The following is a 23076-nucleotide window of genomic DNA, read 5'->3' on the forward strand; positions in this document are numbered from 1 at the left end:
GTGCACGAGTGCGTCCACCACTGAGTGTGCATGAGTGTGTCCACGAGTGCATCCGTGTGTGTGCACAATTGTGTCCACTAGTGCATCCGTGTGTGTGCATGAGTGCGTCCACCACTGGGTGTGTATGAGTGTGTCCATGAGTGCATCCGTGTGTGTGCACGAGTGCGTACACCAGTGTGTGCATGCGTATCTCCACGAGTCCAACCATGTGTGTCCATGAGTGCACGAGTGCATCCGTGTGTGTGCACGAGTGCGTGCACCACTGTGTGTCCATGAGTGCACGAGTGCATCCGTGTCTGTGCACGAGTGCGTCCACCACTGGGTGTGCATGAGCATGTGCATGTCATGTCTGTGCATGAGTGCATGCGTATCTCCACGAGTCCAACCATGTGTGTCCATGAGTGCACGAGTGCATCCGTGTGTGTGCACAAGTGCGTGCACCACTGTGTGTCCATGAGTGCACGAGTGCATCTGTGTGTGTGCACGAGTGCGTCCACCACTGAGTGTGCATGAGTGAGTCCACGAGTGCATTCGTGTGTGTGCACGAGTGCGTACACCAGTGTATGTGTCCACGAGCATGTGCATGTCATGTCTGTGCACGAGTGCATGCGTATCTCCACGAGTCCAACCATGTGTGTCCATGAGTGCACGAGTGCATCCGTGTGTGTGCACGAGTGCATCCGTGTGTGTGCACGAGTGCGTGCACCACTGTGTGTCCATGAGTGCACGAGTGCATCCGTGTGTGTGCACGAGTGCGTCCACCACTGAGTGTGCATGAGTGTGTCCACGAGTGCATCCGTGTGTGTGCACGAGTGCGTACACTAGTGTGTGTGTCCACGAGCATGTGCATGTCATGTCTGTGCACGAGTGCATGCGTATCTCCACGAGTCCAACTATGTGTATCCATGAGTGCACGAGTGCATCCGTGTGTGTGCACGAGTGCGTGCACCACTGTGTGCGCATGAGTGTGTCCACGAGTCCATCCATGTGTGTGCACGAGTGTGTCCATGAGTGCATCTGTTCTGAGTAGTGTTGTAGCATTCGTGAACGAACGGGTCAAAAGAACTAGTTCTTTTTTGCGAATGAATGATCCACCCATAAAATACCCGTTCAGTCCGCCAGCCGTTTTGTTCAAGTTGGTGAGCTGTTGAGTCGAAACAAACTTGAACATGAGTGAACAGACTGACTCAACACGACTGACCGGGTCTATGCACAGGGGGAGATCACAGTATAACGACCAATTGACCGAAATGTACGGCTCTTTTTACTGAATCAATGATTCTGTCCGGACTCACTGAAACTTGTTGTTGCGGCCCCCGCCATGTTTTAATTCTGAGTAGTGGTGTGGCGTTCGTGAACGAACGGGTCAAAAGAACTACTTCTTTTTTACAAATGAATGAACCGCCCATAAAATACCCGTTCAGTCCGCCAGCCGTGAACATGAGTGAACGGACTGACTCGACACGACTGACCGGGTCTATTCACAGGAGGAGATCACAGGCTAACGACCAATTGACCGAAATGAACGGCTCTTTTTACTGAATGAAGCGGAATCATTCTGTTCACTGAAATGAACGGTTTTTAAATGAACAGATGACGTCGACACGTCATGCAAATTGAATTGTGCGTTTTGTGCAAATGATAACATGTGTAGCATCGAAACCGGCCGGAATTGGCCTCTGTATCAGATGGGAAAGCAATTGAGCGGTGTTCCGATGTACGGACAGATGATGCAGGACCTGGAACATGACTTCCATTGTGCATACCATGTGACACACTACACAAGTACACAACTACACAACTCTGTGACTTCTCATGTTCTCATGCCATCTGTCGTCCCATCTCTCCTCACTCCCACATCCTCTCACTGCCGCATCCCCGGAACGCCGAGTTCTGCTCACGAGTCCTACTCGTGTGTGTGTGTGTTGTGTATCTGTTTGATGTGTGATCAAAGACCTCCTCAAGTGGGGACGAACAGCTAAATGGACTGGAGTGTGTGTGTACCATGTGATATCACGTCATGCGGCCGCCATGAAGGTCGTCATGAAGGTCGTCCATCATTCCCGTGCAGCGTGTCAGCAGAGGTGCTAGCTTTGGCTGTGCTATTTCGGAGGCGGGATGTTTACCGGGCCACGCTGCGATGACATCAGCGGCCTCGTTGATTGCCCGGGATTGCAGCATCCGGCGCGGCGGCGAGGTGCGGAATGGCTGAGCAGAATCTCCGGCCGACAAGCAAGAGCGGGATGGAGTTGTCATCGGAACATCTTGTTCATTTTGCTCCATTAGGCCCGAGTCTCCAGTCCATTAGTTTCCTCCGCTGGCGATTCTTCTCTTGGTTTCTTCCTGCTTGTGTTCTGCTGCTCGGGCGACCACGGGATGACCTCGGCTGCTTCTTCCTGTTTGCTGAGCGACTTCCGCTTCCATACACTTTTGTCCCGCCTCTTCTGTCCACACTGATCTTGACGTGGGTTCTTCTGATGGCATGTCCGATCTGCCAATCACCTGGGGCCGCTGACACTGCACGCGTCAGATTGACGTGCGACACTTCCTGGACCAATACTTTTGCTGTTTTGGATCATTTTCAGTCTGCTCAGTGCACGACTATGTGCACGAGTGCATCCGTGTGTGTGCACGAGTGCATTCACCACTGTGTGTGCATGAGTGCGTCTGCGAGTGCAAACGTGTGTGTGCAGGAGTGCGTCCACCACTGCGTGTGCATGAGTGTGTCCACGAGTGCATCCGTGTGTGTGCACGAGTGCGTCCACCACTGCGTGTGCATGAGTGTGTCCACGAGTGCATCCGTGTGTGTGCACGAGTGCGTCCACCACTCTGTGTGCATGAGTGTGTCCGCGAGTGTATCCGTGTGTGTGCACGAGTGCGTCCACCACGCTGTGTGCATGAGTGCGTCCACGAGTGCAACCGTGTGTGTGCACGAGTGCGTCCACCACGCTGTGTGCATGAGTGTGTCCGCGAGTGCAACCGTGTGTGTGCACGAGTGCGTCCACCACTCTGTGTGCATTAGTGCGTCCACGAGTGCATCTGTGTGTGTGCACGAGTGCGTACACCAGTGGGTGTGCACAAGTGTGTACACTGGTGTGTGTGCATCCACAAGCATGTGCATGTCTGTGCATGAGTGCATCCACCAGTGTGTGCATGCGTATCTCCACGAGTCCAACCATGTGTGTCCATGAGTGCACGAGTGCATCTGTGTGTGTGCATGAGTGTGTCCATGACTGCATCCGTGTGTGTGCACGAGTGCGTCCACCACTGTGTGTGCATGAGTGTGTCCATGAGTGCATCCGTGTGTGTGCACGAGTGCGTACACCGGTGTGTGTGCGTCCACGAGCATGTGCCTGTCTGTGCATGAGTGCATCCACCAGTGTATGCTTGCGTATCTCCACGAGTCCAACCATGTGTGTCCATGAGTGCACGAGTGCGTACACCAGTGGGTGTGCACGAGTGCGTACACCAGTGGGTGTGCACGAGTGCGTACACTGGTGTGTGTGCGTCCACAAGCATGTGCATGTCTGTGCATGAGTGCATCCACCAGTGTATGCTTGCGTATCTCCACGAGTCCAACCACGTGTGTCCATGAGTGCACAAGTGCATCCGTGTGTGCCTGAGTGTGTCCACGAGTGCATCCGTGTGTGTGCATGAGTGTGTCCACGAGTGCACCCGTGTGTGTGCACGAGTGCGTACACCAGTGCGTGTGCATCCACAAGCATGTGCATGTCTGTGCATGAGTGCATCGACCAGTGTGTGCATGCGTATCTCCACGAGTCCAACCATCTGTGTCCATAAGTGCAAGAGTGCATCCGTGTGCATGAGTCCATGTGCATGAATGTGTCCACCAATGTGTGTGTGCATGAGCGCATCCACCCTCGTGCGAATGCTTGTGTCCATGACTCCATGCATGTTAGTGCTAGTGTGTCAGCGAGTGCACAATTGCACGAGTGCGACCGCCAGTGTGTGTATGTCTGTGATCCCGTACATACATGTTTGTGTACGAGTACATCCACCAGTGTGCGCATGAGTCCATCCGTGTATGTGCGCACGATTGCGTCCACCAGTGTGCGAGTGTGTGCATGAACATGTCTATGTGTGTGTCCATGAAGGGTAGCATCTCTTTGTCAAGTAAAGATTGAACATGAAACTTAGCAGCACTCGGTCTCACACACACACACACACACAGACACACACATGCACGTAGTTGGTTTAGCAAAGATAGCAGTGCAGCTTATTATTCCTTCACTCTTGAAAAGAAGAGATTATGCAAATTCACTTTGCAAAAGTTTCTCCCTGCCTGATTTTGTTCTCCATTTTGTCACAATATCTGTATATAGTGTGTGTGTGTGTGTGTGTGTGTGTGTGTAACGAGGTGTTTCTGCCCTGTACTTGTGTGTGTGTGTGATATACAAATGCTCTCTGAGGCATCCAAATCATTAAAGATGAAAGCAGCATTCAAGGATTTTTGCATTTTTTTTTTTGTTTTTTTTGTTTTTTTTAATATCCACACTGTTTTTGGAATTCTGCCAACGCCCTAAAATCTGATGCTCCCCTTCCCTGTGACACACACACACACACACACACACACACATCCTTGTCAGTGTGAAGTGACAAACAACATGCACGCCTACACGTGATTATTTTGACGCACGTCAAAACATGATGTCTTCGGGTGGAATCCGCATCTTTTGTGCGGCGCTAGCAGCTAAAGCTAGCGTACTTGTGTCACGATGCCGCCATGGCGTGTGTGGAGTTGAAAAGGCGAGCGTTCCCATCGTAACGTCTTTAGAAGCCAACGTGGTGCATGCGTTTCAATGCATCCATCCATCAATATCTTCATTACATAACATGCATTTGGACTGATTATATCACATGTCACATGACGTGTCGTCAATATGTTTATTATGTAATATGTCAATTTTAGCTCAACTGTTTTTCTCTTCTTTTTTCCCTCCTGCGTCCTTTTGGTTTTTTCCGTGGCTTGGCTTCGCAAACCAAGAAGGTAAGATTGGACTTGGAATTCTATCTGTGTGTGTGTGTGTGTGTGTGTTTTTGGAATTACACTTAGTGTCTATCAATGTTTTATTTTTGCCTTATGTAATCATTAACATGGCTTAATGGGGTAAAATACTAATCAATACTTATGCTAATTGGGATCTCATTCCTATGTTGATAATATTCATCATCAATATCAACCAATATATACATTTTTTGTCAAGTTTGGCTGTCTGATATCTGATATTTTAGCCAGTATCAGTACTGATATGACCTGGTACCTCTTGTACCTCTACATCAATATCAAACCATCTCATTATCTATATATTTGTGTACTGATATCAGTACTGATACGATCCAGTACCTCTTGTATCAATATCAACCCATCTCATTATCAATATATCTGTGTACTGATATCAGTACCGATATGACCTGTATCAATATCGACCTATCGACCCATCTCATTATCAAGATATTTGTGTACTGATATCAGTACCGATATGATCTGGTACCTCTTGTATCAATATCAAACCATCTCATTATCTATATATTTGTGTATTGATATCAGTACTGATACGATCCAGTACCTCTTGTATCAATATTAACCCATCTCATTATCAATATATGTGTGCTGATATCAGTACCGATATGACCTGTATCAATATCGACCTATCGACCCATCTCATTATCAAGATATTTGTGTACTGATATCAGTACCGATATGATCTGGTACCTCTTGTATCAATATCGACCCATCTAATTATCAATATATGTGTGTACTGATATCAGTACCGATACGTTCTGGTACCCCATGTATCAGTATCGACCCATCTAATTATCAATATATGTGTGTCCTGATATCAGTACCGATACGACCTGGTACTTCTTGAATTAATATCAACCCATCTCATTATCAATATATGTGTGTACTGATATCAGTACCGATATGATCTGGTACCTCTTGTATCACTATCAACCCATCTCATTGTCAATATATCCATGTACTGATATCAGTACCGATATGACCCGGTACCTCATGTATCAATATCGACCCATTTCATTATCAATATATGTGTGTACTGATATCAGTCCCTATACGATCTGGTACCTCGTGTATCAATATTGACCCATCTCATTATCAATATATGTGTGTCCTGATATCAGTACTGATATGATCTGGTACCTCATGTATCAATATCAACCCATTTCATTATCAATATGTGTGTGTACTGATATCAGTACCGATACGACCTGGTACCTCGTGTATCAATATCAACCCATCTCCTTATTGATATATTTTTGTACTGATATCAGTACCGATATGACCTGGTACCTCATGTATCAGTATCGTACCATCTAATTATCAGTATATGTGTGTACTGATATCAGCACCGATACGATCTGGTAACTCATGTATCAATATAAACCCATCAAATTATCAATATATCCGTGTACTGATATCAGTACTGATACGACCTGGTACCTCATGTAGTATCAATATCAAACCATCTTATCAATATATGTTTGTACTGATATCAGTACCAATATGATCTGGTATCTCATGTATCAATATCGACCCATCTAATTATCAATAGTATATGTGTGTACTGATATCAGTACCGATATGAACTGGTACCTCATGTATCAATATCGACCCATCTAATTATCAATATATTTGTGAACTGATATCAGTACCGATACAACCTGGTACCTCATGTATCAATATCGACCCATCTAATTATCAATATATTTGTGTACTGATATCAGTACCGATACAACCTGGTACCTCATGTATCAATATCGACCCATCTAATTATCAATATATCCGTGTACTGATATCAGTACCGATACAACCTGGTACCTCATGTATCAATATCGACCCATCTAATTATCAATATATTTGTGTACTGATATCAGTACCGATACAACCTGGTACCTCATGTATCAATATCGACCCATCTAATTATCAATATATCCGCGTACTGATATCAGTACCGATACAACCTGGTACCTCATGTATCAATATCGACCCATCTAATTATCAATATATTTGTGAACTGATATCAGTACCGATACAACCTGGTACCTCATGTATCAATATCGACCCATCTAATTATCAATATATTTGTGCACTGATATCAGTACCGATACAACCTGGTACCTCATGTATCAATATCGACCCATCTAATTATCAATATATTTGTGCACTGATATCAGTACCGATACAACCTGGTACCTCATGTATCAATATCGACCCATCTAATTATCAATATATTTGTGCACTGATATCAGTACCGATACGATCTGGTACCTCATGTATCAATATCGACCCATCTAATTATCAATATATTTGTTTACTGATATCAGTACCGATACAACCTGGTACCTCATGTATCAATATCGACCCATCTAATTATCAATATATCCGTGTACTGATATCTCATTTACGTGCCAATATCGATGCGGACACGAAGCGACATCCCACTTGTGTGTGTGAGCATCTCCACTCGGCCGGTGGACAGCCCCCCCCCCAGCCCCCCCGACCCCTCGACCGAGCATGGGCGTGTTCAGCCAGTGTGATGATGCGCGGCTGGTGTCGCTACTCGAGCGTGCACGGCTGCAGTGATACATGAAGCTCGAGTGCGTCTCTCGTGTGCGTCTGGCATCCTCCTCCTCCTCCTCCTCCTCCGAGGACCGGGCCTCGCCTCCCTGCTCAACTTTCGCCTGAATGCAATTTGTGGAGCGACAAGGGAGGGGAGCTGGTGAGAGAGGGAGGGAGGAATGAGGGGGGGCAGCACGCCGCCGCAGCCGCCGCCGCCACACTGCGGCGGAAATTAATTATTTTGCATGCACGCTCAGAGACAGAAAAACACGGGCCGAGCGGTGGAAATGTCAGCGTGGAAGGTTGCGGCAGCGGCAGGAAGGTGAGGAGTCATCCTCAAGGAGAATTTCCAGTGCTTGGTAATTTAGCACGGCGGCGAGGGAGCGAAAGAGGAAGTGAGGCGGGATGGGGCCTGCAGGAGACCAAATGTGTGAAAACTGAAAGGGGGGGTGACAAGTGAGAGGACCAAAATAGTTTTTTTTTCCCCAAGGAGCTGCAAATAGAAATATGGCAAGAAAGGAAAACAAAGTTAGCGATAGCTCATTGTTTATTTATTGTTGTTGTCAATATATTAATTCATGAGAAAACATCACGCTGTTTCTGGGTTGAATGCATTTTGGGGGCTAAACAAAGTATTTAAAGAGGACAAAATGAAGTACAAATACAAATATAAGGCATTCAAAAGACGCATTCAGAGAGGTTGGGGTGATATGTAATGATAAACACCGGCCACTAGTTGTCAGTAACGTTACACTGATGAGACAACATCCAGTAACAATTTCTCAACAACAACAACAACCAGGAAGTGGCAGCCTGGGGGCTGTTTTGATTGGCCTGTGGCACAGTCTAATCATTATTTAAAAGGGAAACTGAAAACATCAGGAAAATGGCATTCATTTTACAAGAAGGGAAAAAAACATATGAAGGCAAACAAGTCGTTATTTAACAATAAGTCGTCATTTTACAATAGCAACTTTACAATAGTTTTAATAGAAAATATTATAGAAAATTTTTCAACATGAGTAGAGACCTTTAGACATGACATAACACCCCTATGGTCACCTTTACACTCCTGTTACCCAATATAATAGACATAATAAGAGAAAGTAAGAAATAGAAAACCTGTTTACCACCTTTTAAATACACTTTTAATGTGATTAGAGACCTCTAGACATGATATAACATCCCTATAGTCACCTTTACACTCCTGTTACCCAATATAGTAGACATAATAAGAGAAAGTAAGAAATAGAAAACCTGTTTACCACCTTCTATATACACTTTTAACATGACTAGAGACCTCTAGACATGACATAACATCCCTATGGTCACCTTTACACTCATATTACCCAATATAGTAGACATAATAAGAGAAAGTAAGAAATATAAAACCTGTTTAGCACCTTCTAAATACACTTTTTAACATGATGAGAGCCCTCTAGACATGACATAACACCCCTATGGTCAACTTTACACTCCTGTTACCCAATATAGTAGACATAATAAGAGAAAGTAAGAAATAGAAAACCTGTTTGCCACCTTCAAAATACACTTTTAACATGATTAGAGACCTCTAGATATGACATAACATCCCTATAGTCAACTTTACACTCCTATTACCCAATATAGTAGACATAATAAGAGAAAGTAAGAAATAGAAAACCTGTTTACCACCTTCTAAATACATGTTTAATGTGATTAGAGACCTCTAGACATTACATAACACCCCTATAGTCACCTTTACACTCCTGTTACCCAATATAGTAGACATAATAAGAGAAAGTAAGAAATAGAAAACCTGTCTACCACCTTCTAAATAGACTTTTTTAACATAATTAGAGCCCTCTAGACATGACATAACACCCCTATAGTCACCTTTACAGTTGTGTTCCCAAATGTAGTAGACCATAATACTGTGTTATGTAAAGCAAGAACAAACTTCATCTCAGCTGTGACTATAGGGGTGTTATTTCCTGTCTAGAGGGCTCTAATAATGTTATTTAGAAGGTAATAATTACGTATCCTATACGTGTTACGTTCTCTTCCGCATGATCATAAAAGGTGTTTGGGTTCTAAAGATGAAAGAAGTGATGAAGTGAGCAGGAAAGAAGAGGTAGAATATGCGTCAGTATTTATCTGTCCTTGCTCTTCTGGGAAAATCAAGTTCTTTTATTTTGAAAACATGGCGGCGTGACCTTTAAAGGATGTGAAGTGGATGTTATTGCTGCTTATCAGCTCCTGGTGTCCTCGTGGCAGGCTGAGCCTTTTGACACATCAAAGCCTTTTTTTCCACCCATAATTGATTTGCCTCACATTTTTTGTTATTTTGGCGGGGGGGGGGGAGTTGTCCAATTGGTTTGGGGAGGTAGAGGAACATTTCTGGAAGATTCTGTCCCCCAGGATGCCTTGACTGGAAGATTCCTTCTGACTTTGGGGGCTCTCGGACTCCAGCGTGTCAATGTTGTGCCGTGCAATGTTGGTACCAACATGTACTTTAAAGACTATATTGGTACCAATATATCTCATTATGTGTCAATATCGGTACCAATATGACCCCATATATGACCCCATATATGACCCCATATATGACCCCATATATGACCCCATATCAATATGGTACCAATATGAACTAATAATTCATGTTCATGCCAGTATTGGTACCAACATGTAGTGGTGCCTCATCTTCAAAGACTATATTGGTACCAATATGAACACATATCTTATTATGTGCCAATATCGATACCAATATGACCCCATATCAATATCGATACCAATATGACCCCATATCAATATCGATACCAATATCACCCCATATATGACCCCATATCAATATCGATACCAATATGACCCCATATATGACCCCATATCAATATCGATACCAATATCACCCCATATATGACCCCATATCAATATCGATACCAATATCACCCCATATATGACCCCATATCAATATCGATACCAATATGACCCCATATATGACCCCATATCAATATCGATACCAATATGACCCCATATATGACCCCATATCAATATCGATACCAATATAACCCCATATATGACCCCATATCAATATCGATACCAATATGACCCCATATATGACCCCATATCAATATCGGTACCAATATGACCCCATATCAATATCGATACCCATATGACCCCATTTATGACCCCATATCAATATCGGTACCAATATGACCCCATATATGACCCCATATATGACCCCATATATGACCCCATATCAATATCGGTACCAATATGACCCCATATATGACCCCATATATGACCCCATATCAATATTGGTACCAATATGACCCCATATATGACCCCATATATGACCCCATATCAATATGACCCCATATATGACCCCATATATGACCCCATATCAATATCGGTACCAATATGACCCCATATATGACCCCATATATGACCCCATATCAATATCGGTACCAATATGACCCCATATATGACCCCATATATGACCCCATATATGACCCCATATATGACCCCATATATGACCCCATATCAATATCCGTACCAATATGACCCCATATATGACCCCATATATGACCCCATATATGACCCCATATCAATATCCGTACCAATATGACCCCATATATGACCCCATATCCAAAACGGTACTAATATGACCCCATATATGACCCCATATATGACCCCATATCAATATGGTACCAATATGAACTAATAATTCATGTTCATGCCAGTATTGGTACCAACATGTAGTGGTTCCTCATCTTCAAAGACTATGAATATGACAAAGAATATGAACACATATCTCATTATGTGCCAATATCGCTGAAGTCTTTATGTTGTTGCCGTGTCTGCCATTTTTCCTTCTTCCCATTTGTCGGCGAGCGCCCCAGCGAGGGAAAAGTTGCGTGTGCGGACCTTACCGGACCGGCCTTTTTTTCTCCGATCTAATCACATCCCGTTGCTTCCATTAACTTGAGGATTTAGCAGCGTGTCATGATGTCAAGGTGCCTCTAATTGGAGCCCGCACCGCTTCACGATGGCCGCCCGCTCCTTGAGATGTGACAGCGTCCCTCCAATCACCTCCGTGTAGGACATGGCGGGAAAATGAGGCTTCTTCTTGTCACGACTCCAGCTTCCTTCCTGGTTGCTTTGCTCATGACGAGTCTCACTGTCAGGGAGAACCAGAAGAAGTGTGTGTGTGTGTGTGTGTGTGTGTGTGTGTGTGTGCGGTACCACTTTGGCGCCAATAATCTAATACTAGAAAATTCCCGCGGAAATTTTGATGGGCTTGCCACCTGTGCAGTGAACCTCGGGCCCGGTGCGCCAACGGCTACCGTGCTAGCACCTAGCAAGACAGCCTCAAGTACCAAAAATGTTGATGCAGTCCCATAGTGTCCCCACATCATGCCATGTGTCTATTTGCCTTTAGAAATGATTAAATTAGCTAAAATGCTAACATGCTAACAGTCATCATGCTAGCACCTAGCAAGAGGGCCTCAAGTTTAGAAAGTGCCAAGGTTGTCCTATAACCTTCCTACATCATGCCATGTGTGTATTTGCCTTTAGACATGAGTAAATTAGCTAAAATGCTAACATGCTAACAGTCATCATGCTAGCACCTAGCAAGAGGGCCTCAAGTTTAGAAAGTGCCAAGGTTGTCCTATAACCTTCCTACATCATGCCATGTGTGTATTTGCCTTTAGACATGAGTAAATTAGCTAAAATGCTAACATGCTAGCAATTAGCATTTAGCCACAGGGAGAGTTGAGAAGTTTATCTCAAAAATGAGCCGTTAATCACGTTTCTACGTGGTCGTATGGCTGAGCTACAAGGCTGTGAAAAGTCTGTAAATTCTCGTTTTCCCTGGAATGTGGCTGTTCTAAAAATAGAACAGGTGTATCTAATCTAGTGGCCCATTTTTGAACGTTTTGGTGAATAGCGTCGCCATGGTTACACAAAACGTTCCAAAAAATAAATACCGCTGTAGTCCTGAGCGTCAGGATTCCGGCGGTGTAACATGCGTGGGGGTCCTTCTTGCGGTTTTGGCCGCATTACGCGCACAAAAATGGGAAGATTAAGATATAGTAATAGCTAAACATCACAAGGAATAACAATATGGGCTTGCTCAGTAATGCAAGCCCATAATTATATCTTCTAATATGGAAGTAGTGTCATCTTCTCTCCTTTTTAATAGTCAATCACCAACACAGAACATGTCCACCAATCAGCAGCCTGCACCCGAGTGCATCACTTACTGTTGTCCCGCCCCCACCTTCCTGTGTCGTATCATCGTTGCAGTGAGCATCCGGATGTTGTTCCTGCTACTCTTGTCTTTGTTCAGGCAAAGTTTTCAGCGTGATTTTCCACGTCGGATTGTTTATCCCGCTCTGCATTTGCGCCCGTGGCGTTGTTGTGTACGTTTGCGTCTGCGGCCACGCTAAAAGGCAGGTTGCATAATGCATGGCTGAAACAACGCGCAGGAAAAACAAGGCTGCGCTCGCTCATCTATTATTCCAAATCCATGCAGGAGCTGTGGAAATAATACACCCGCCTGCGTAAGCGCTGCTGGCTAAGTCAAACGTGCGGTTTGGAAAAAGAGTCTCAAGCTGAGGAGTCAATCAAAAGCGGATCCGATAGCCTGAATAATGTACGGAAAAATATTATATATAACATACATAATTGATACGCCCTTAAAAATATCTACTTTTGATACCCCCCGAAAATAGCATCCAAATGGCGATATAAGATGCATTCAAATGCCTGTGGTGATGTTTAGTATTGTACGCTGGTCACTCGGTGTATAGGCAGTAGTGTTACTGTTAATGTAGGCTGAGACACACAAGCACCAGACTTGATCGGCTTTTATTAAAATTTTCAATAATCCGACCGTAACACACGCCACCGTAAAACTCTACTTCCTGTCCGTCCCCCTCTTAGTTTCCGGAACACAGCAACACACATGAGCTTATTTGGCTTATTATGTCTACTCTATGAGGTCAAGGTGACTATAGGGGTGTTATTCCATGTATAGGGAGCTCTAATGATGTTTGAACAGGTATTTAAAAGGCAGTAAACAGATTTTCTATGTCTTTCTGTTTTCTCTAATGTCCACTACATTGGGTAATAGGCATGTAAAGGTGACTATAGGGGTGTTATTTCATGTCTAGGGAGCTCTAATGATTTTAAAATGTGTATTTAAAAGGCGGTAAACAGGTTTTATATGTCTTTCTATTTTCTCTTATGTCCACTATATTGGTTAATAGGCATGTGAAGGTGACTATAGGGGTGTTATTCCATGTATAAGGAGCTCTAATGATGTTAAAACGTGTATTTAGAAAGTGGTAAACAGGTTTTCTATGTCTTTCTATTTTCTCTTATGTCTACTATATTGGTTAATAGGCATATAAAGGTGACTATAGGGGTGTTATTTCATGTCTAGGGAGCTCTAATGATCTTAAAATGTGTATTTATGAGGGGGTAAACAGGTTTTCTATGTCTTTCTATGTTCTCTTGTGTCGACTATATTTGGTAATAGGCATGTGAAGGTGACTATAGGGGTGTTATTCCATGTATAGGGAGCTCTAATGATGTTAAAACGGGTATTTAGAAGGCGGTAAACAGGTTTTCTATGTCTTTCTATGTTCTCTTATGTCGACTATATTTGGTAATAGGCATGTAAATGTGACTATAGGGGTGTTATTTCATGTCTACGGAGCTCTAAAGATGTTAAAACGTGTATTTAGAAAGTGGTAAACAGGTTTTCTATGTCTTTCTATTTTCTCTTATGTCCATTATATTTGGTAATAGGCATGTGAAGGTGACTATAGGGGTGTTATTCCATGTATAGGGAGCTCTAATAATGTTAAAACGTGTATTTAGTAGGTGGTAAACAGGTTTTCTTTGTCTTTCTATTTTCTTATATGTCCACTATATTGGGTAATAGGCATGTAAAGGTGACTATAGGGGTGTTATTTCATGTCTAGGGAGCTCTAATGATGTTAAAACATGTATTTAGAAGGCGGTAAACATGTTTTCTTTTCTTCTTCAATAATTTTCACAATTTTTTACTTATTTTATTCTTTACTTATTTTATGCATTTTCTCATCATTTGTGACCTTATTGACATAAAATGATTATTAATATAAAATGACAACCTAATTGACATCATTTGTGTTTAATATTTGAACTCCACGCCACTTAAATGACGTAACTTTCCCTCCATAAGCCAAGGGCCACACTTTGGACACCCATGGATGAAGTTGTGTTTCCATGGTGGCATCATGAAGGTCTGCTGTGGAGGAACCACAAATGATGTGAATGCAGTTGGCATTCTAAGTGTGTATGCGTGTGAATGGATGGAGGATCACCTGACTGGCACGGCTGCCCGCTGACAGTCCCACAAGGCTCCCTGCAGCGGTGGCAGCCTGGCAGATAGAAGCTGCTGTACTTGTCTTGGAGAAAGTAGTGAGAAAGTAGGCTGCCATTTCCTTTTTATTTACAACTTTACTTCTCTTGGAAGGCATAAAACTCCACTCTCAGAGATGTGGACGTATAGGTCAGGTGGAACAAGACGGCTGACATCTTTGTATTTCATGTTTCTGCCAACGCACAGAGAACTAGTTTGGTATGTGCAGCATTAAAGGTGACTATAGGGGTGTTATTCCATGTATAGGGAGCTCTAATAATGTTAAAACGTGTATTTAGAAGGTGGTAAACAGGTTTTCTTTGTCTTTCTATTTTCTTATATGTCCACTATATTGGGTAATAGGCATGTAAAGGTGACTATAGGGGTGTTATTTCATGTCTAGGGAGCTCTAATGATGTCAAAACGTGTATTTAGAAGGTGGTAAACAGGTTTTCTTTGTCTTTCTATTTTCTTATATGTCCACTATATTGGGTAACAGGCATGTAAAGGTGACTATAGGGGTGTTATTTCATGTCTAGGGAGCTCTAATGATGTTAAAACGTGTATTTAGAAGGTGGTAAACAGGTTTTCTTTGTCTTTCTATTTTCTTATATGTCCACTATATTGGGTAACAGGCATGTAAAGCTGACTATAGGGGTGTTATTTCACATCTAGGGAGCTCTAATGATGTTAAAACAGGTTTTTAGAAGGCGGTAAACAGGTTTCCTATGTCTTTCTATTTTCTCATATGTCCACTATATTGGGTAATAGGCATGTAAAGGTGACTATAGGGTTGTTATTTCATGTCTAGGGAGCTCTAATGATGTTGAAATACCGAATGTTAAAACATCTTTGTATTTCATATATCTGCCAACACACGGTGAATTCTTCCAAACCGGGAAGTTTAGGTGGCATTGTGTAAATACATTAGGTGGGAGGACATGCAAACTCCACACAGAGATGGCCGATGGTGGAATTGAACCCTGGTCTCGATCACCGTGCAGCCTGCTGAAATACCTGACAGAAATAAATAATGTTGAGGACACACCAGTATGGTCACGGGTGGCGTGATATGATACAGTGATATAAACAAAGGAGGCTTTTTTTTGTTTTGGGGGTTTTGCGACCCCCCAAATGGGGAGAACTATGCTGCAGAATGACTCTTTCTGTGAACTCCAAATAAAAATGTGAAATGTACCGCTTACGTAAGCCGGGGCCTGCCGTCCAAAAAAGTTATTTTTTTTTCAATTGTGCACGCGTGCATCGAGTCTCGGCTAAACATGGCAGGCAACCGCGTTCCTAAATGTTGAGCGAGCGTGGCGAAGCATAATTGGAGTCAACCTTAAAGTGGAAAACATAACAAGGCTAATTAGACAGAAAAATAGCAGATCCTGTGTACGCATCATTAGGACTTCATGTTGAAAGGTGCTTCACCTCCTGAGGCCAGGATTATGTTTCTCCAAAATGGCTGAACCGTGATGAATACCCTTTTTCACCGCACTTTTGCAGTATGCCAGTTAACTTTAAAATGACCTATCTTTTACTATAAACATATATATCAGGGGTCTCAAACTCAATTTACCTGGGGGCCACTGGAGCTAGGGTCTGGGGGTATGCTGGGCCGCATCAGGTTTTCCAAAAAAAAAAAACCACACATTTATTAAAAACAGAAAAATGAATAAACTTTGCTTTGGTTCCGATTTTCTACAAGAAAAGCTCTGATAAAATATTCCACTGTTCTCAAATATCTTCATTTTTATTTTTCTACACAAAATAAGATCAAGAATAAAGAAAATCAATCAATCAGTAATAAATAAATGTAATAATAATAAAACGGCAAATAATTAAAAATTAAGAAACCACATATAGTTGGTGGGTAGACAAATTATTTTTTTTCAGATTAAAATGAACAAAGCATTATTAGAGCCCTGTAGACATCATTTATTTTTATTTTTATTTTTATTTTTATTTTTATTTTTATTTTTATTTTTATTTTTATTTTTATTTTTATTTTTATTTTTATTTTTATTTTTATTTTTATTTTTATTTTTATTTTATTTATTTTATTATTATAATCCCCCAAATAATTAATAATGAATAATAATTCATTTTCTACCGCTTATTCACACGAGGGTCGCGAGTGTGCTGGAGCCTATCCCAGCCGTCTTCGGGCGAGAGGCGGGGTTCACCAACTGCAGGGTCTTGAGACACATGCTAACTCGCAAACTAGAGAGCTAGCGACCTAAACGGTAGCCTTCAAGTTATTTCCTTTAAACTTAAAAAGACAAAAACTTACCACTTCCACACGGATAGGGAGGATAACTATTAACAGATATTTAACCTTTAACATGAACATTAATCAAACGTAATAATTTTTTCTGGGTACATGATACCATACAGAATCCATATCAAACTTGCGCGGGCCGCACTAACATTAAACTTTCATATCAAGGCGGGGGCCTCAAATTAGTGTCCTGCGGGCCACATTTGGCCCGCGGGCCGCGTGTTTGAGACCCCTGATATATATATTTACTATATATTACGATATTGACTATATATAGAATAGCATAGTATGTGTATATTAGGGGTACTCAGAGAGTTTCAGTACTGAGTACTTTACGGAGCAGCTAAGTGTTCGTTTTCAAGCCTTATTGACATTCGCCCATTGAAGTGCTTGTGGTTTGAATCGTCCTAAAACTAGCTTTGCTGAGCTTTATGGCGTAATCGAGATGTCTGGCATTGGGTGCGGCGGCTACGACTACCCCCACGCTGGGGCACGTTGCGCAAGAAGCAATGCAGGTGATGCAATGTCATGTTATGCAGGGATGGCACAGCAGGGGGAACGTCTGATGGATCGGTGATTCTCAGCTGGTGGTGAAAAAAAGAGAATCATGCAAAAATAATGTATCATGTTATAATACACCACAGTACCTCAAATTCAAACTGCAGTAATGTCTTTCATTATTTAAAACCACCAAGTTGAACTGACACAGTGATATAAACAAAGGAGGCTTTTTTTTGTTTTGGGGGTTTTGCGACCCCCAAATGGGGAGAACTATGCTGCAGAATGACTCTTTCTGTGAACTGAAACAGGTTTTCTATGTCTTTCTATTTTCTCTTATGTCCATTATATTGGGTAATAGACATGTAAAGGTGACTATAGGGGTGTTATTTCATGTACAGGGAGCTCTAATAATGTTAAAACGTGTATTTAGAAGGTAGTAAACGGGTTTTCTTTGTCTTTCTATTTTCTTATATGTCCACTATATTGGGTAATATGCATGTAAAGGTGACTATAGGGTTGTTATTTCATGTCTAGCGAGCTCTAATGATGTTAAAACGGGTTTTTAGAAGGCAGTAAACAGGTTTTTTATGTCTTTCTATTTCATCTTATGTCCACTATATTGGGTAATAGGCATGTAAAGGTGACTATAGGGGTGTTATTTCATGTCTACGGAGCTCTAATGATGTTAAAATGTGTATTTAGAAGGCGGTAAACAGGTTTTCTTTGTCTTTCTATGTTCTCTTATGTCCATTATATTTGGTTATAGGTATGTAAAGGTGACTATAGGGGTGTTATTCTATGTATAGGAAGCTCTAATGACGTTAAAATGTGTATTTAGAAGGCGGTAAACAGGTTTTCTTTGTCTTTCTATTTTCTTATATGTCCACTATATTGGGTAATAGGCATGTAAAGGTGACTATAGGGGTGTTATTTCATGTCTAGGGAGCTCTAATGATGTTAAAACGTGTATTTAGAAGGCGGTAAACAGGTTTTCTTTGTCTTTCTATTTTCTTATATGTCCACTATATTGGGTAATAGGCATGTAAAGGTGACTATAGGGGTGTTATTTCATGTCTAGGGAGCTCTAATAATGTTAAAACGGGTATTTAGAAGGTGGTAAACAGGTTTTCTTTGTCTTTCTATTTTCTTATATATCCACTATATTGGGTAATAGGCATGTAAAGGTGACTATAGGGGTGTTATTCTATGTATAGGAAGCTCTAATGATGTTAAAATGTGTATTTAGAAGGCGGTAAACAGGTTTTCTTTGTCTTTGTATTTTCGTATATGTCCACTATATTGGGTAATAGGCATGTAAAGGTGACTATAGGGGTGTTATTTCATGTGTAGGGAGCTCTAATGATGTTAAAACGGGTATTTAGAAGGCGGTAAACAGGGTTTCTTTGTCTTTGTATTTTCTTATATGTCCACTATATTGGGTAATAGGCATGTACAGGTAACTATAGGGGTGTTATTTCATGTCTAGGGAGCTCTAATGATGTTAAAACGTGTATTTAGAAGGTGCTAAATAGGTTTTCTTTGTCTTTGTATTTTCTTATATGTCCACTATATTGGGTAATAGGCATGTAAAGGTGACTATAGGGGTGTTATTTTATGTCTTGGGAGCTCTAATGATGTTAAAACGGGTATTTAGAAGGCGGTAAACAGGTTTTCTTTGTCTTTCTATTTTCTTATATGTCCACTATATTGGTTAATAGGCATGTAAAGGTGACTATAGGGGTGTTATTCCATGTCTAGGGAGCTCTAATGATGTTAAAACTGGTATTTTTATTAAATATAAGATATTTCAGTTGAAAAAATCAGCAATTTGGGTCGCCGCTTTGTCCCGAAGTGATGCCAAAGCAGCCGAGATCCACTGTGACAGATGATACGCTTGCTCATCCTCTCCCAGGTCGACTCCACGGTCGGATTAAGAGGAGATTGACTAATTGCTGCAACTTGGCAGCACAGTGAAAAATATCCTTTCATAGGATTTGAAGCACACAGTGAAGAGAGGAGAGCCTTGCCTTCTAATGAATACAGTATAGGAGAGGTCCTTAAAGGGTCAAAGGGCGTGCTCTTGTAGATGGTCAAATGTTGTACTCGGCAGCGATGCGGCGGACTTTGCTGATGAAAAGTGGAACATCCCCCGCGGACATTGAGGCTTGACATGGACCTGATAGAGCTTAAAACAGCTCGTTACGGAGCATCGGCGCCGGTTTAAACGTTCCCCTTCCTGCGTAACCGCTGCGCCGACGTGAGCGGAATGCCGAGTGTGGATCATTGAGCTGCACGTCTCCATTTTTTTTTTTTAATGCGCCGCCATGCATCGTGAGCAAATCTTTTCATTGGCTCTTCTTCTTCGGAACCCAGATCATCAGATCCTCCTCGTGACCCACGTCATTGTTTGCTCTTGGATTCATAATGGATGACAGCCGCCACCAACACATCAAATCAGCGGCAGGTTGCAGGGGGTCAGAACCTCCCTCTCATAGCAGCACGGCCACCGGAATGGATCCTATCTGTCACATCCAATCACTAGCTCGAAGGAGCCGACGGGGATGAATAGGTAAAAGACAGAAGAACCGAAAGAGGGATGAAGGGAAGCCCAGCGCCAAGACAGAAGGAGCTTCAATCAAAACATTCGCCTGAATAAGTCATGTTCGTCTAATAGACTCCAGGAAATAGTCATGAATTTCTAAAGAGCAAACCTGCATTCATCAGACCTTCTAACATCCACTTGGTGCACCAACGTATTCGTTCTTGAATACGCTCCTGAACAAAATGTTAAGGAAAAATAGCAAGAATGTACACGAGCACCAATCATGAGACATTGAAAGGCCGAGGACCGTTTTGTTCTCATTTGACAGTCCTGATGCTTTCCAACATTACTGGCGTGACACGGAGATCCCACCTGAGATGTTTTCCACACGGCACATTGGAGGGGTCGCCATCATTTTTTTTTATTTTCTTATATTTTTTTAAATAATTTATTTTTATTTTTTTTATTTTTATTTTTATTTTTATTTTTATTTTTATTTTTATTTTTATTTTTATTTTTATTTTTATTTTTATTTTTATTTTTATTTTTATTTTTATTTTTAGAGCCCTGTAGACATGACAAAACACGACTATAGTCACATTTATACTCTTTTTATTTACAACATATTTTTCAACATATTATTTCTATTTTTATTCATTTATTTTTATTTTTATTTTTATTTTTATTTTTATTTTTATTTTTATTTTTATTTTTATTTTTATTTTTATTTTTATTTTTATTTTTATTTTTATTTTTATTTTTATTTTTATTTTTGTTTTAATTATAATTCCCCAAATATTTAATAATAATTCATTTTCTACCGCTTAGCCACACGTGTGCTGGAGCCTATCCCAGCCGTCTTCAGGCGAGAGGTGGAGTACACCCTGGACTGGTGGCCAGCCAATCACGGGGCACATATAGACAAACAACCATTCACACTCACATTCATACCTATGGACAATTTGGAGTCGCTAATTAACCTAGCATGTTTTTGGAATGCGGGAGGAAACCGGAGTACCCGGAGAAAAAACCCACGCATGCACGGGGAGAACATGCAAACTCCACACAGAGATCGCCGAGGGTGGAATTGAACCTAGCTGTGAGGTCTGCGATACCTCAAGATACCATCGGATTAGGGAAAGGGATATTCCAATTATATATTCATTCGGATTGGCACTTTTCTTTGGGAATGAGGTGATCTTAAATATAAAAAATATCCGACTTGCCATAGTTTTGGATTTCTGGGACCGTTTCATCGGATTAACATGATTTCTTTAGGAAAACTACTTCAGTTTTCAGTCTTACTCTAACCTTCTGGGACAAATTTCTTATTTTCTTTCACATATGTTGTTAATCCGCATAGTTGAAAGTCCAAGCGGCAAAGCAACAAGAGACAATCATGGCTGCACTTCAGACTGACATCAGTCGCCCTGAACGTTTTGTCAGGGTGATGGTTTTTTTTTAGCTGTGTGGCCTAAGCTGATTGCACTGGAGAGCTTGGTATTGTTCGCCTGAAATTGCTTTTTTTTTAATAGCGGCCTTATCATCACAGCAGCCACTTTAGCATGACTCATAAAAACAGGTGTATCATCACGTCGGCTGCATTAAAACACAGACGCCCTGACGGCGCGCTAAGCATGCTAAGTGACTGGATAAAAGGGATGGAAGCAGGAAGGACGGATGATGCATGGCGGGGCGGGTACAAGGGACAGCCCTATAAACCCGCCTCTCGCCCGAAGACAGCTGGGATAGGCTCCAGCACCCCCGCGACCCTTGTGAGGATAAGCGGTAAGAAAATGAATGAATGAAAACACCACAGGCTGCACAGCGGTCGAGTGGTTAGGAGACCAGGGTTCAATTCCACAACTCGGCCATCTCTGTGTGGAGTTTGCATGTGTGGGTTTTCTCCGGGTACTCCGGTTTCCTCCCACATTCCAAAAACATGCTAGGTTAATTAGCCACTCCAAATTGTCCATAGGTATGAATGTGAGTGTGAATGGTTGTTTGTCTATATGTGCCCTGTGATTGGCTGGCCACTAGTCCAGGGTGTACCCTCGACCTCACGTGACCCTTGTGAGGATAAGCGGTAGAAAACGAATGAATGAATGAAAACACCACTGATATCTTTACAAACCTTGGAAAAAAACAACCTTATCTCATTGACTGACAGCCAATAGAATCCAGATCCCGCCTCCAAATGTCTTAATGACCAATAGGCTTATCAGAAGGACTAGATGATGGGTCTATTATATAGCGATGGGAAACCTGATTCTTTTTTCATTCATTCATTTTCTACCGCTTATACTCACGATTGGTGCTGGAGCCTATCCCATACATACATACAAACGGGCTGCACGGCGGACGAGTGGTTAAAGCGCAGACCTCACAGCTTGGAGACCAGGGTTCAACTCCACACTCGGCCATCTCTGTGTGGAGTTTGCATGTTCTCCCCGTGCATGCGTGGGTTTTCTCCGGGTACTCCGGTTTCCTCCCACATTCCAAAAACATGCTAGGTTAATTAGCCACTCCAAATTGTCCATAAGTATGAATGTGAGTGTGAATGGTTGTTTGCAAATGCTGATTAATCATGATTAATCTCAGTATGAATGTTAGCTCTGAATGTGTAATCATTGGTCTTCCGTCGTGTTGAGTCGCAAGGCGTTGGCTGTTCTGTGCGGCGCCACCGTGGTCACGTTGCCTCGTGAGCGGTCGGTCGCGTGCACGTCGAACGCCGCGCGCTTGCATTCGAG

The 23076-nt window shown here is 42.2% G+C and overlaps 1 protein-coding gene across 2 annotated transcripts in view; it reads left to right on the top strand.

Annotated features, from left to right (window-relative positions):
• Positions 1-23076, top strand: part of nrg3a (neuregulin 3a) — a 196463-nt gene that overhangs the window by 74444 nt on the left and 98943 nt on the right. The window lies entirely within an intron of this gene.

Source organism: Doryrhamphus excisus, linkage group LG10, assembly GCF_037039965.1.
Source record: "Doryrhamphus excisus strain RoL-2023G ecotype Guam linkage group LG10, RoL_Dexc_Guam_v1.1, whole genome shotgun sequence".
In the NCBI taxonomy this organism is placed as follows: domain Eukaryota; kingdom Metazoa; phylum Chordata; class Actinopteri; order Syngnathiformes; family Syngnathidae; genus Doryrhamphus; species Doryrhamphus excisus.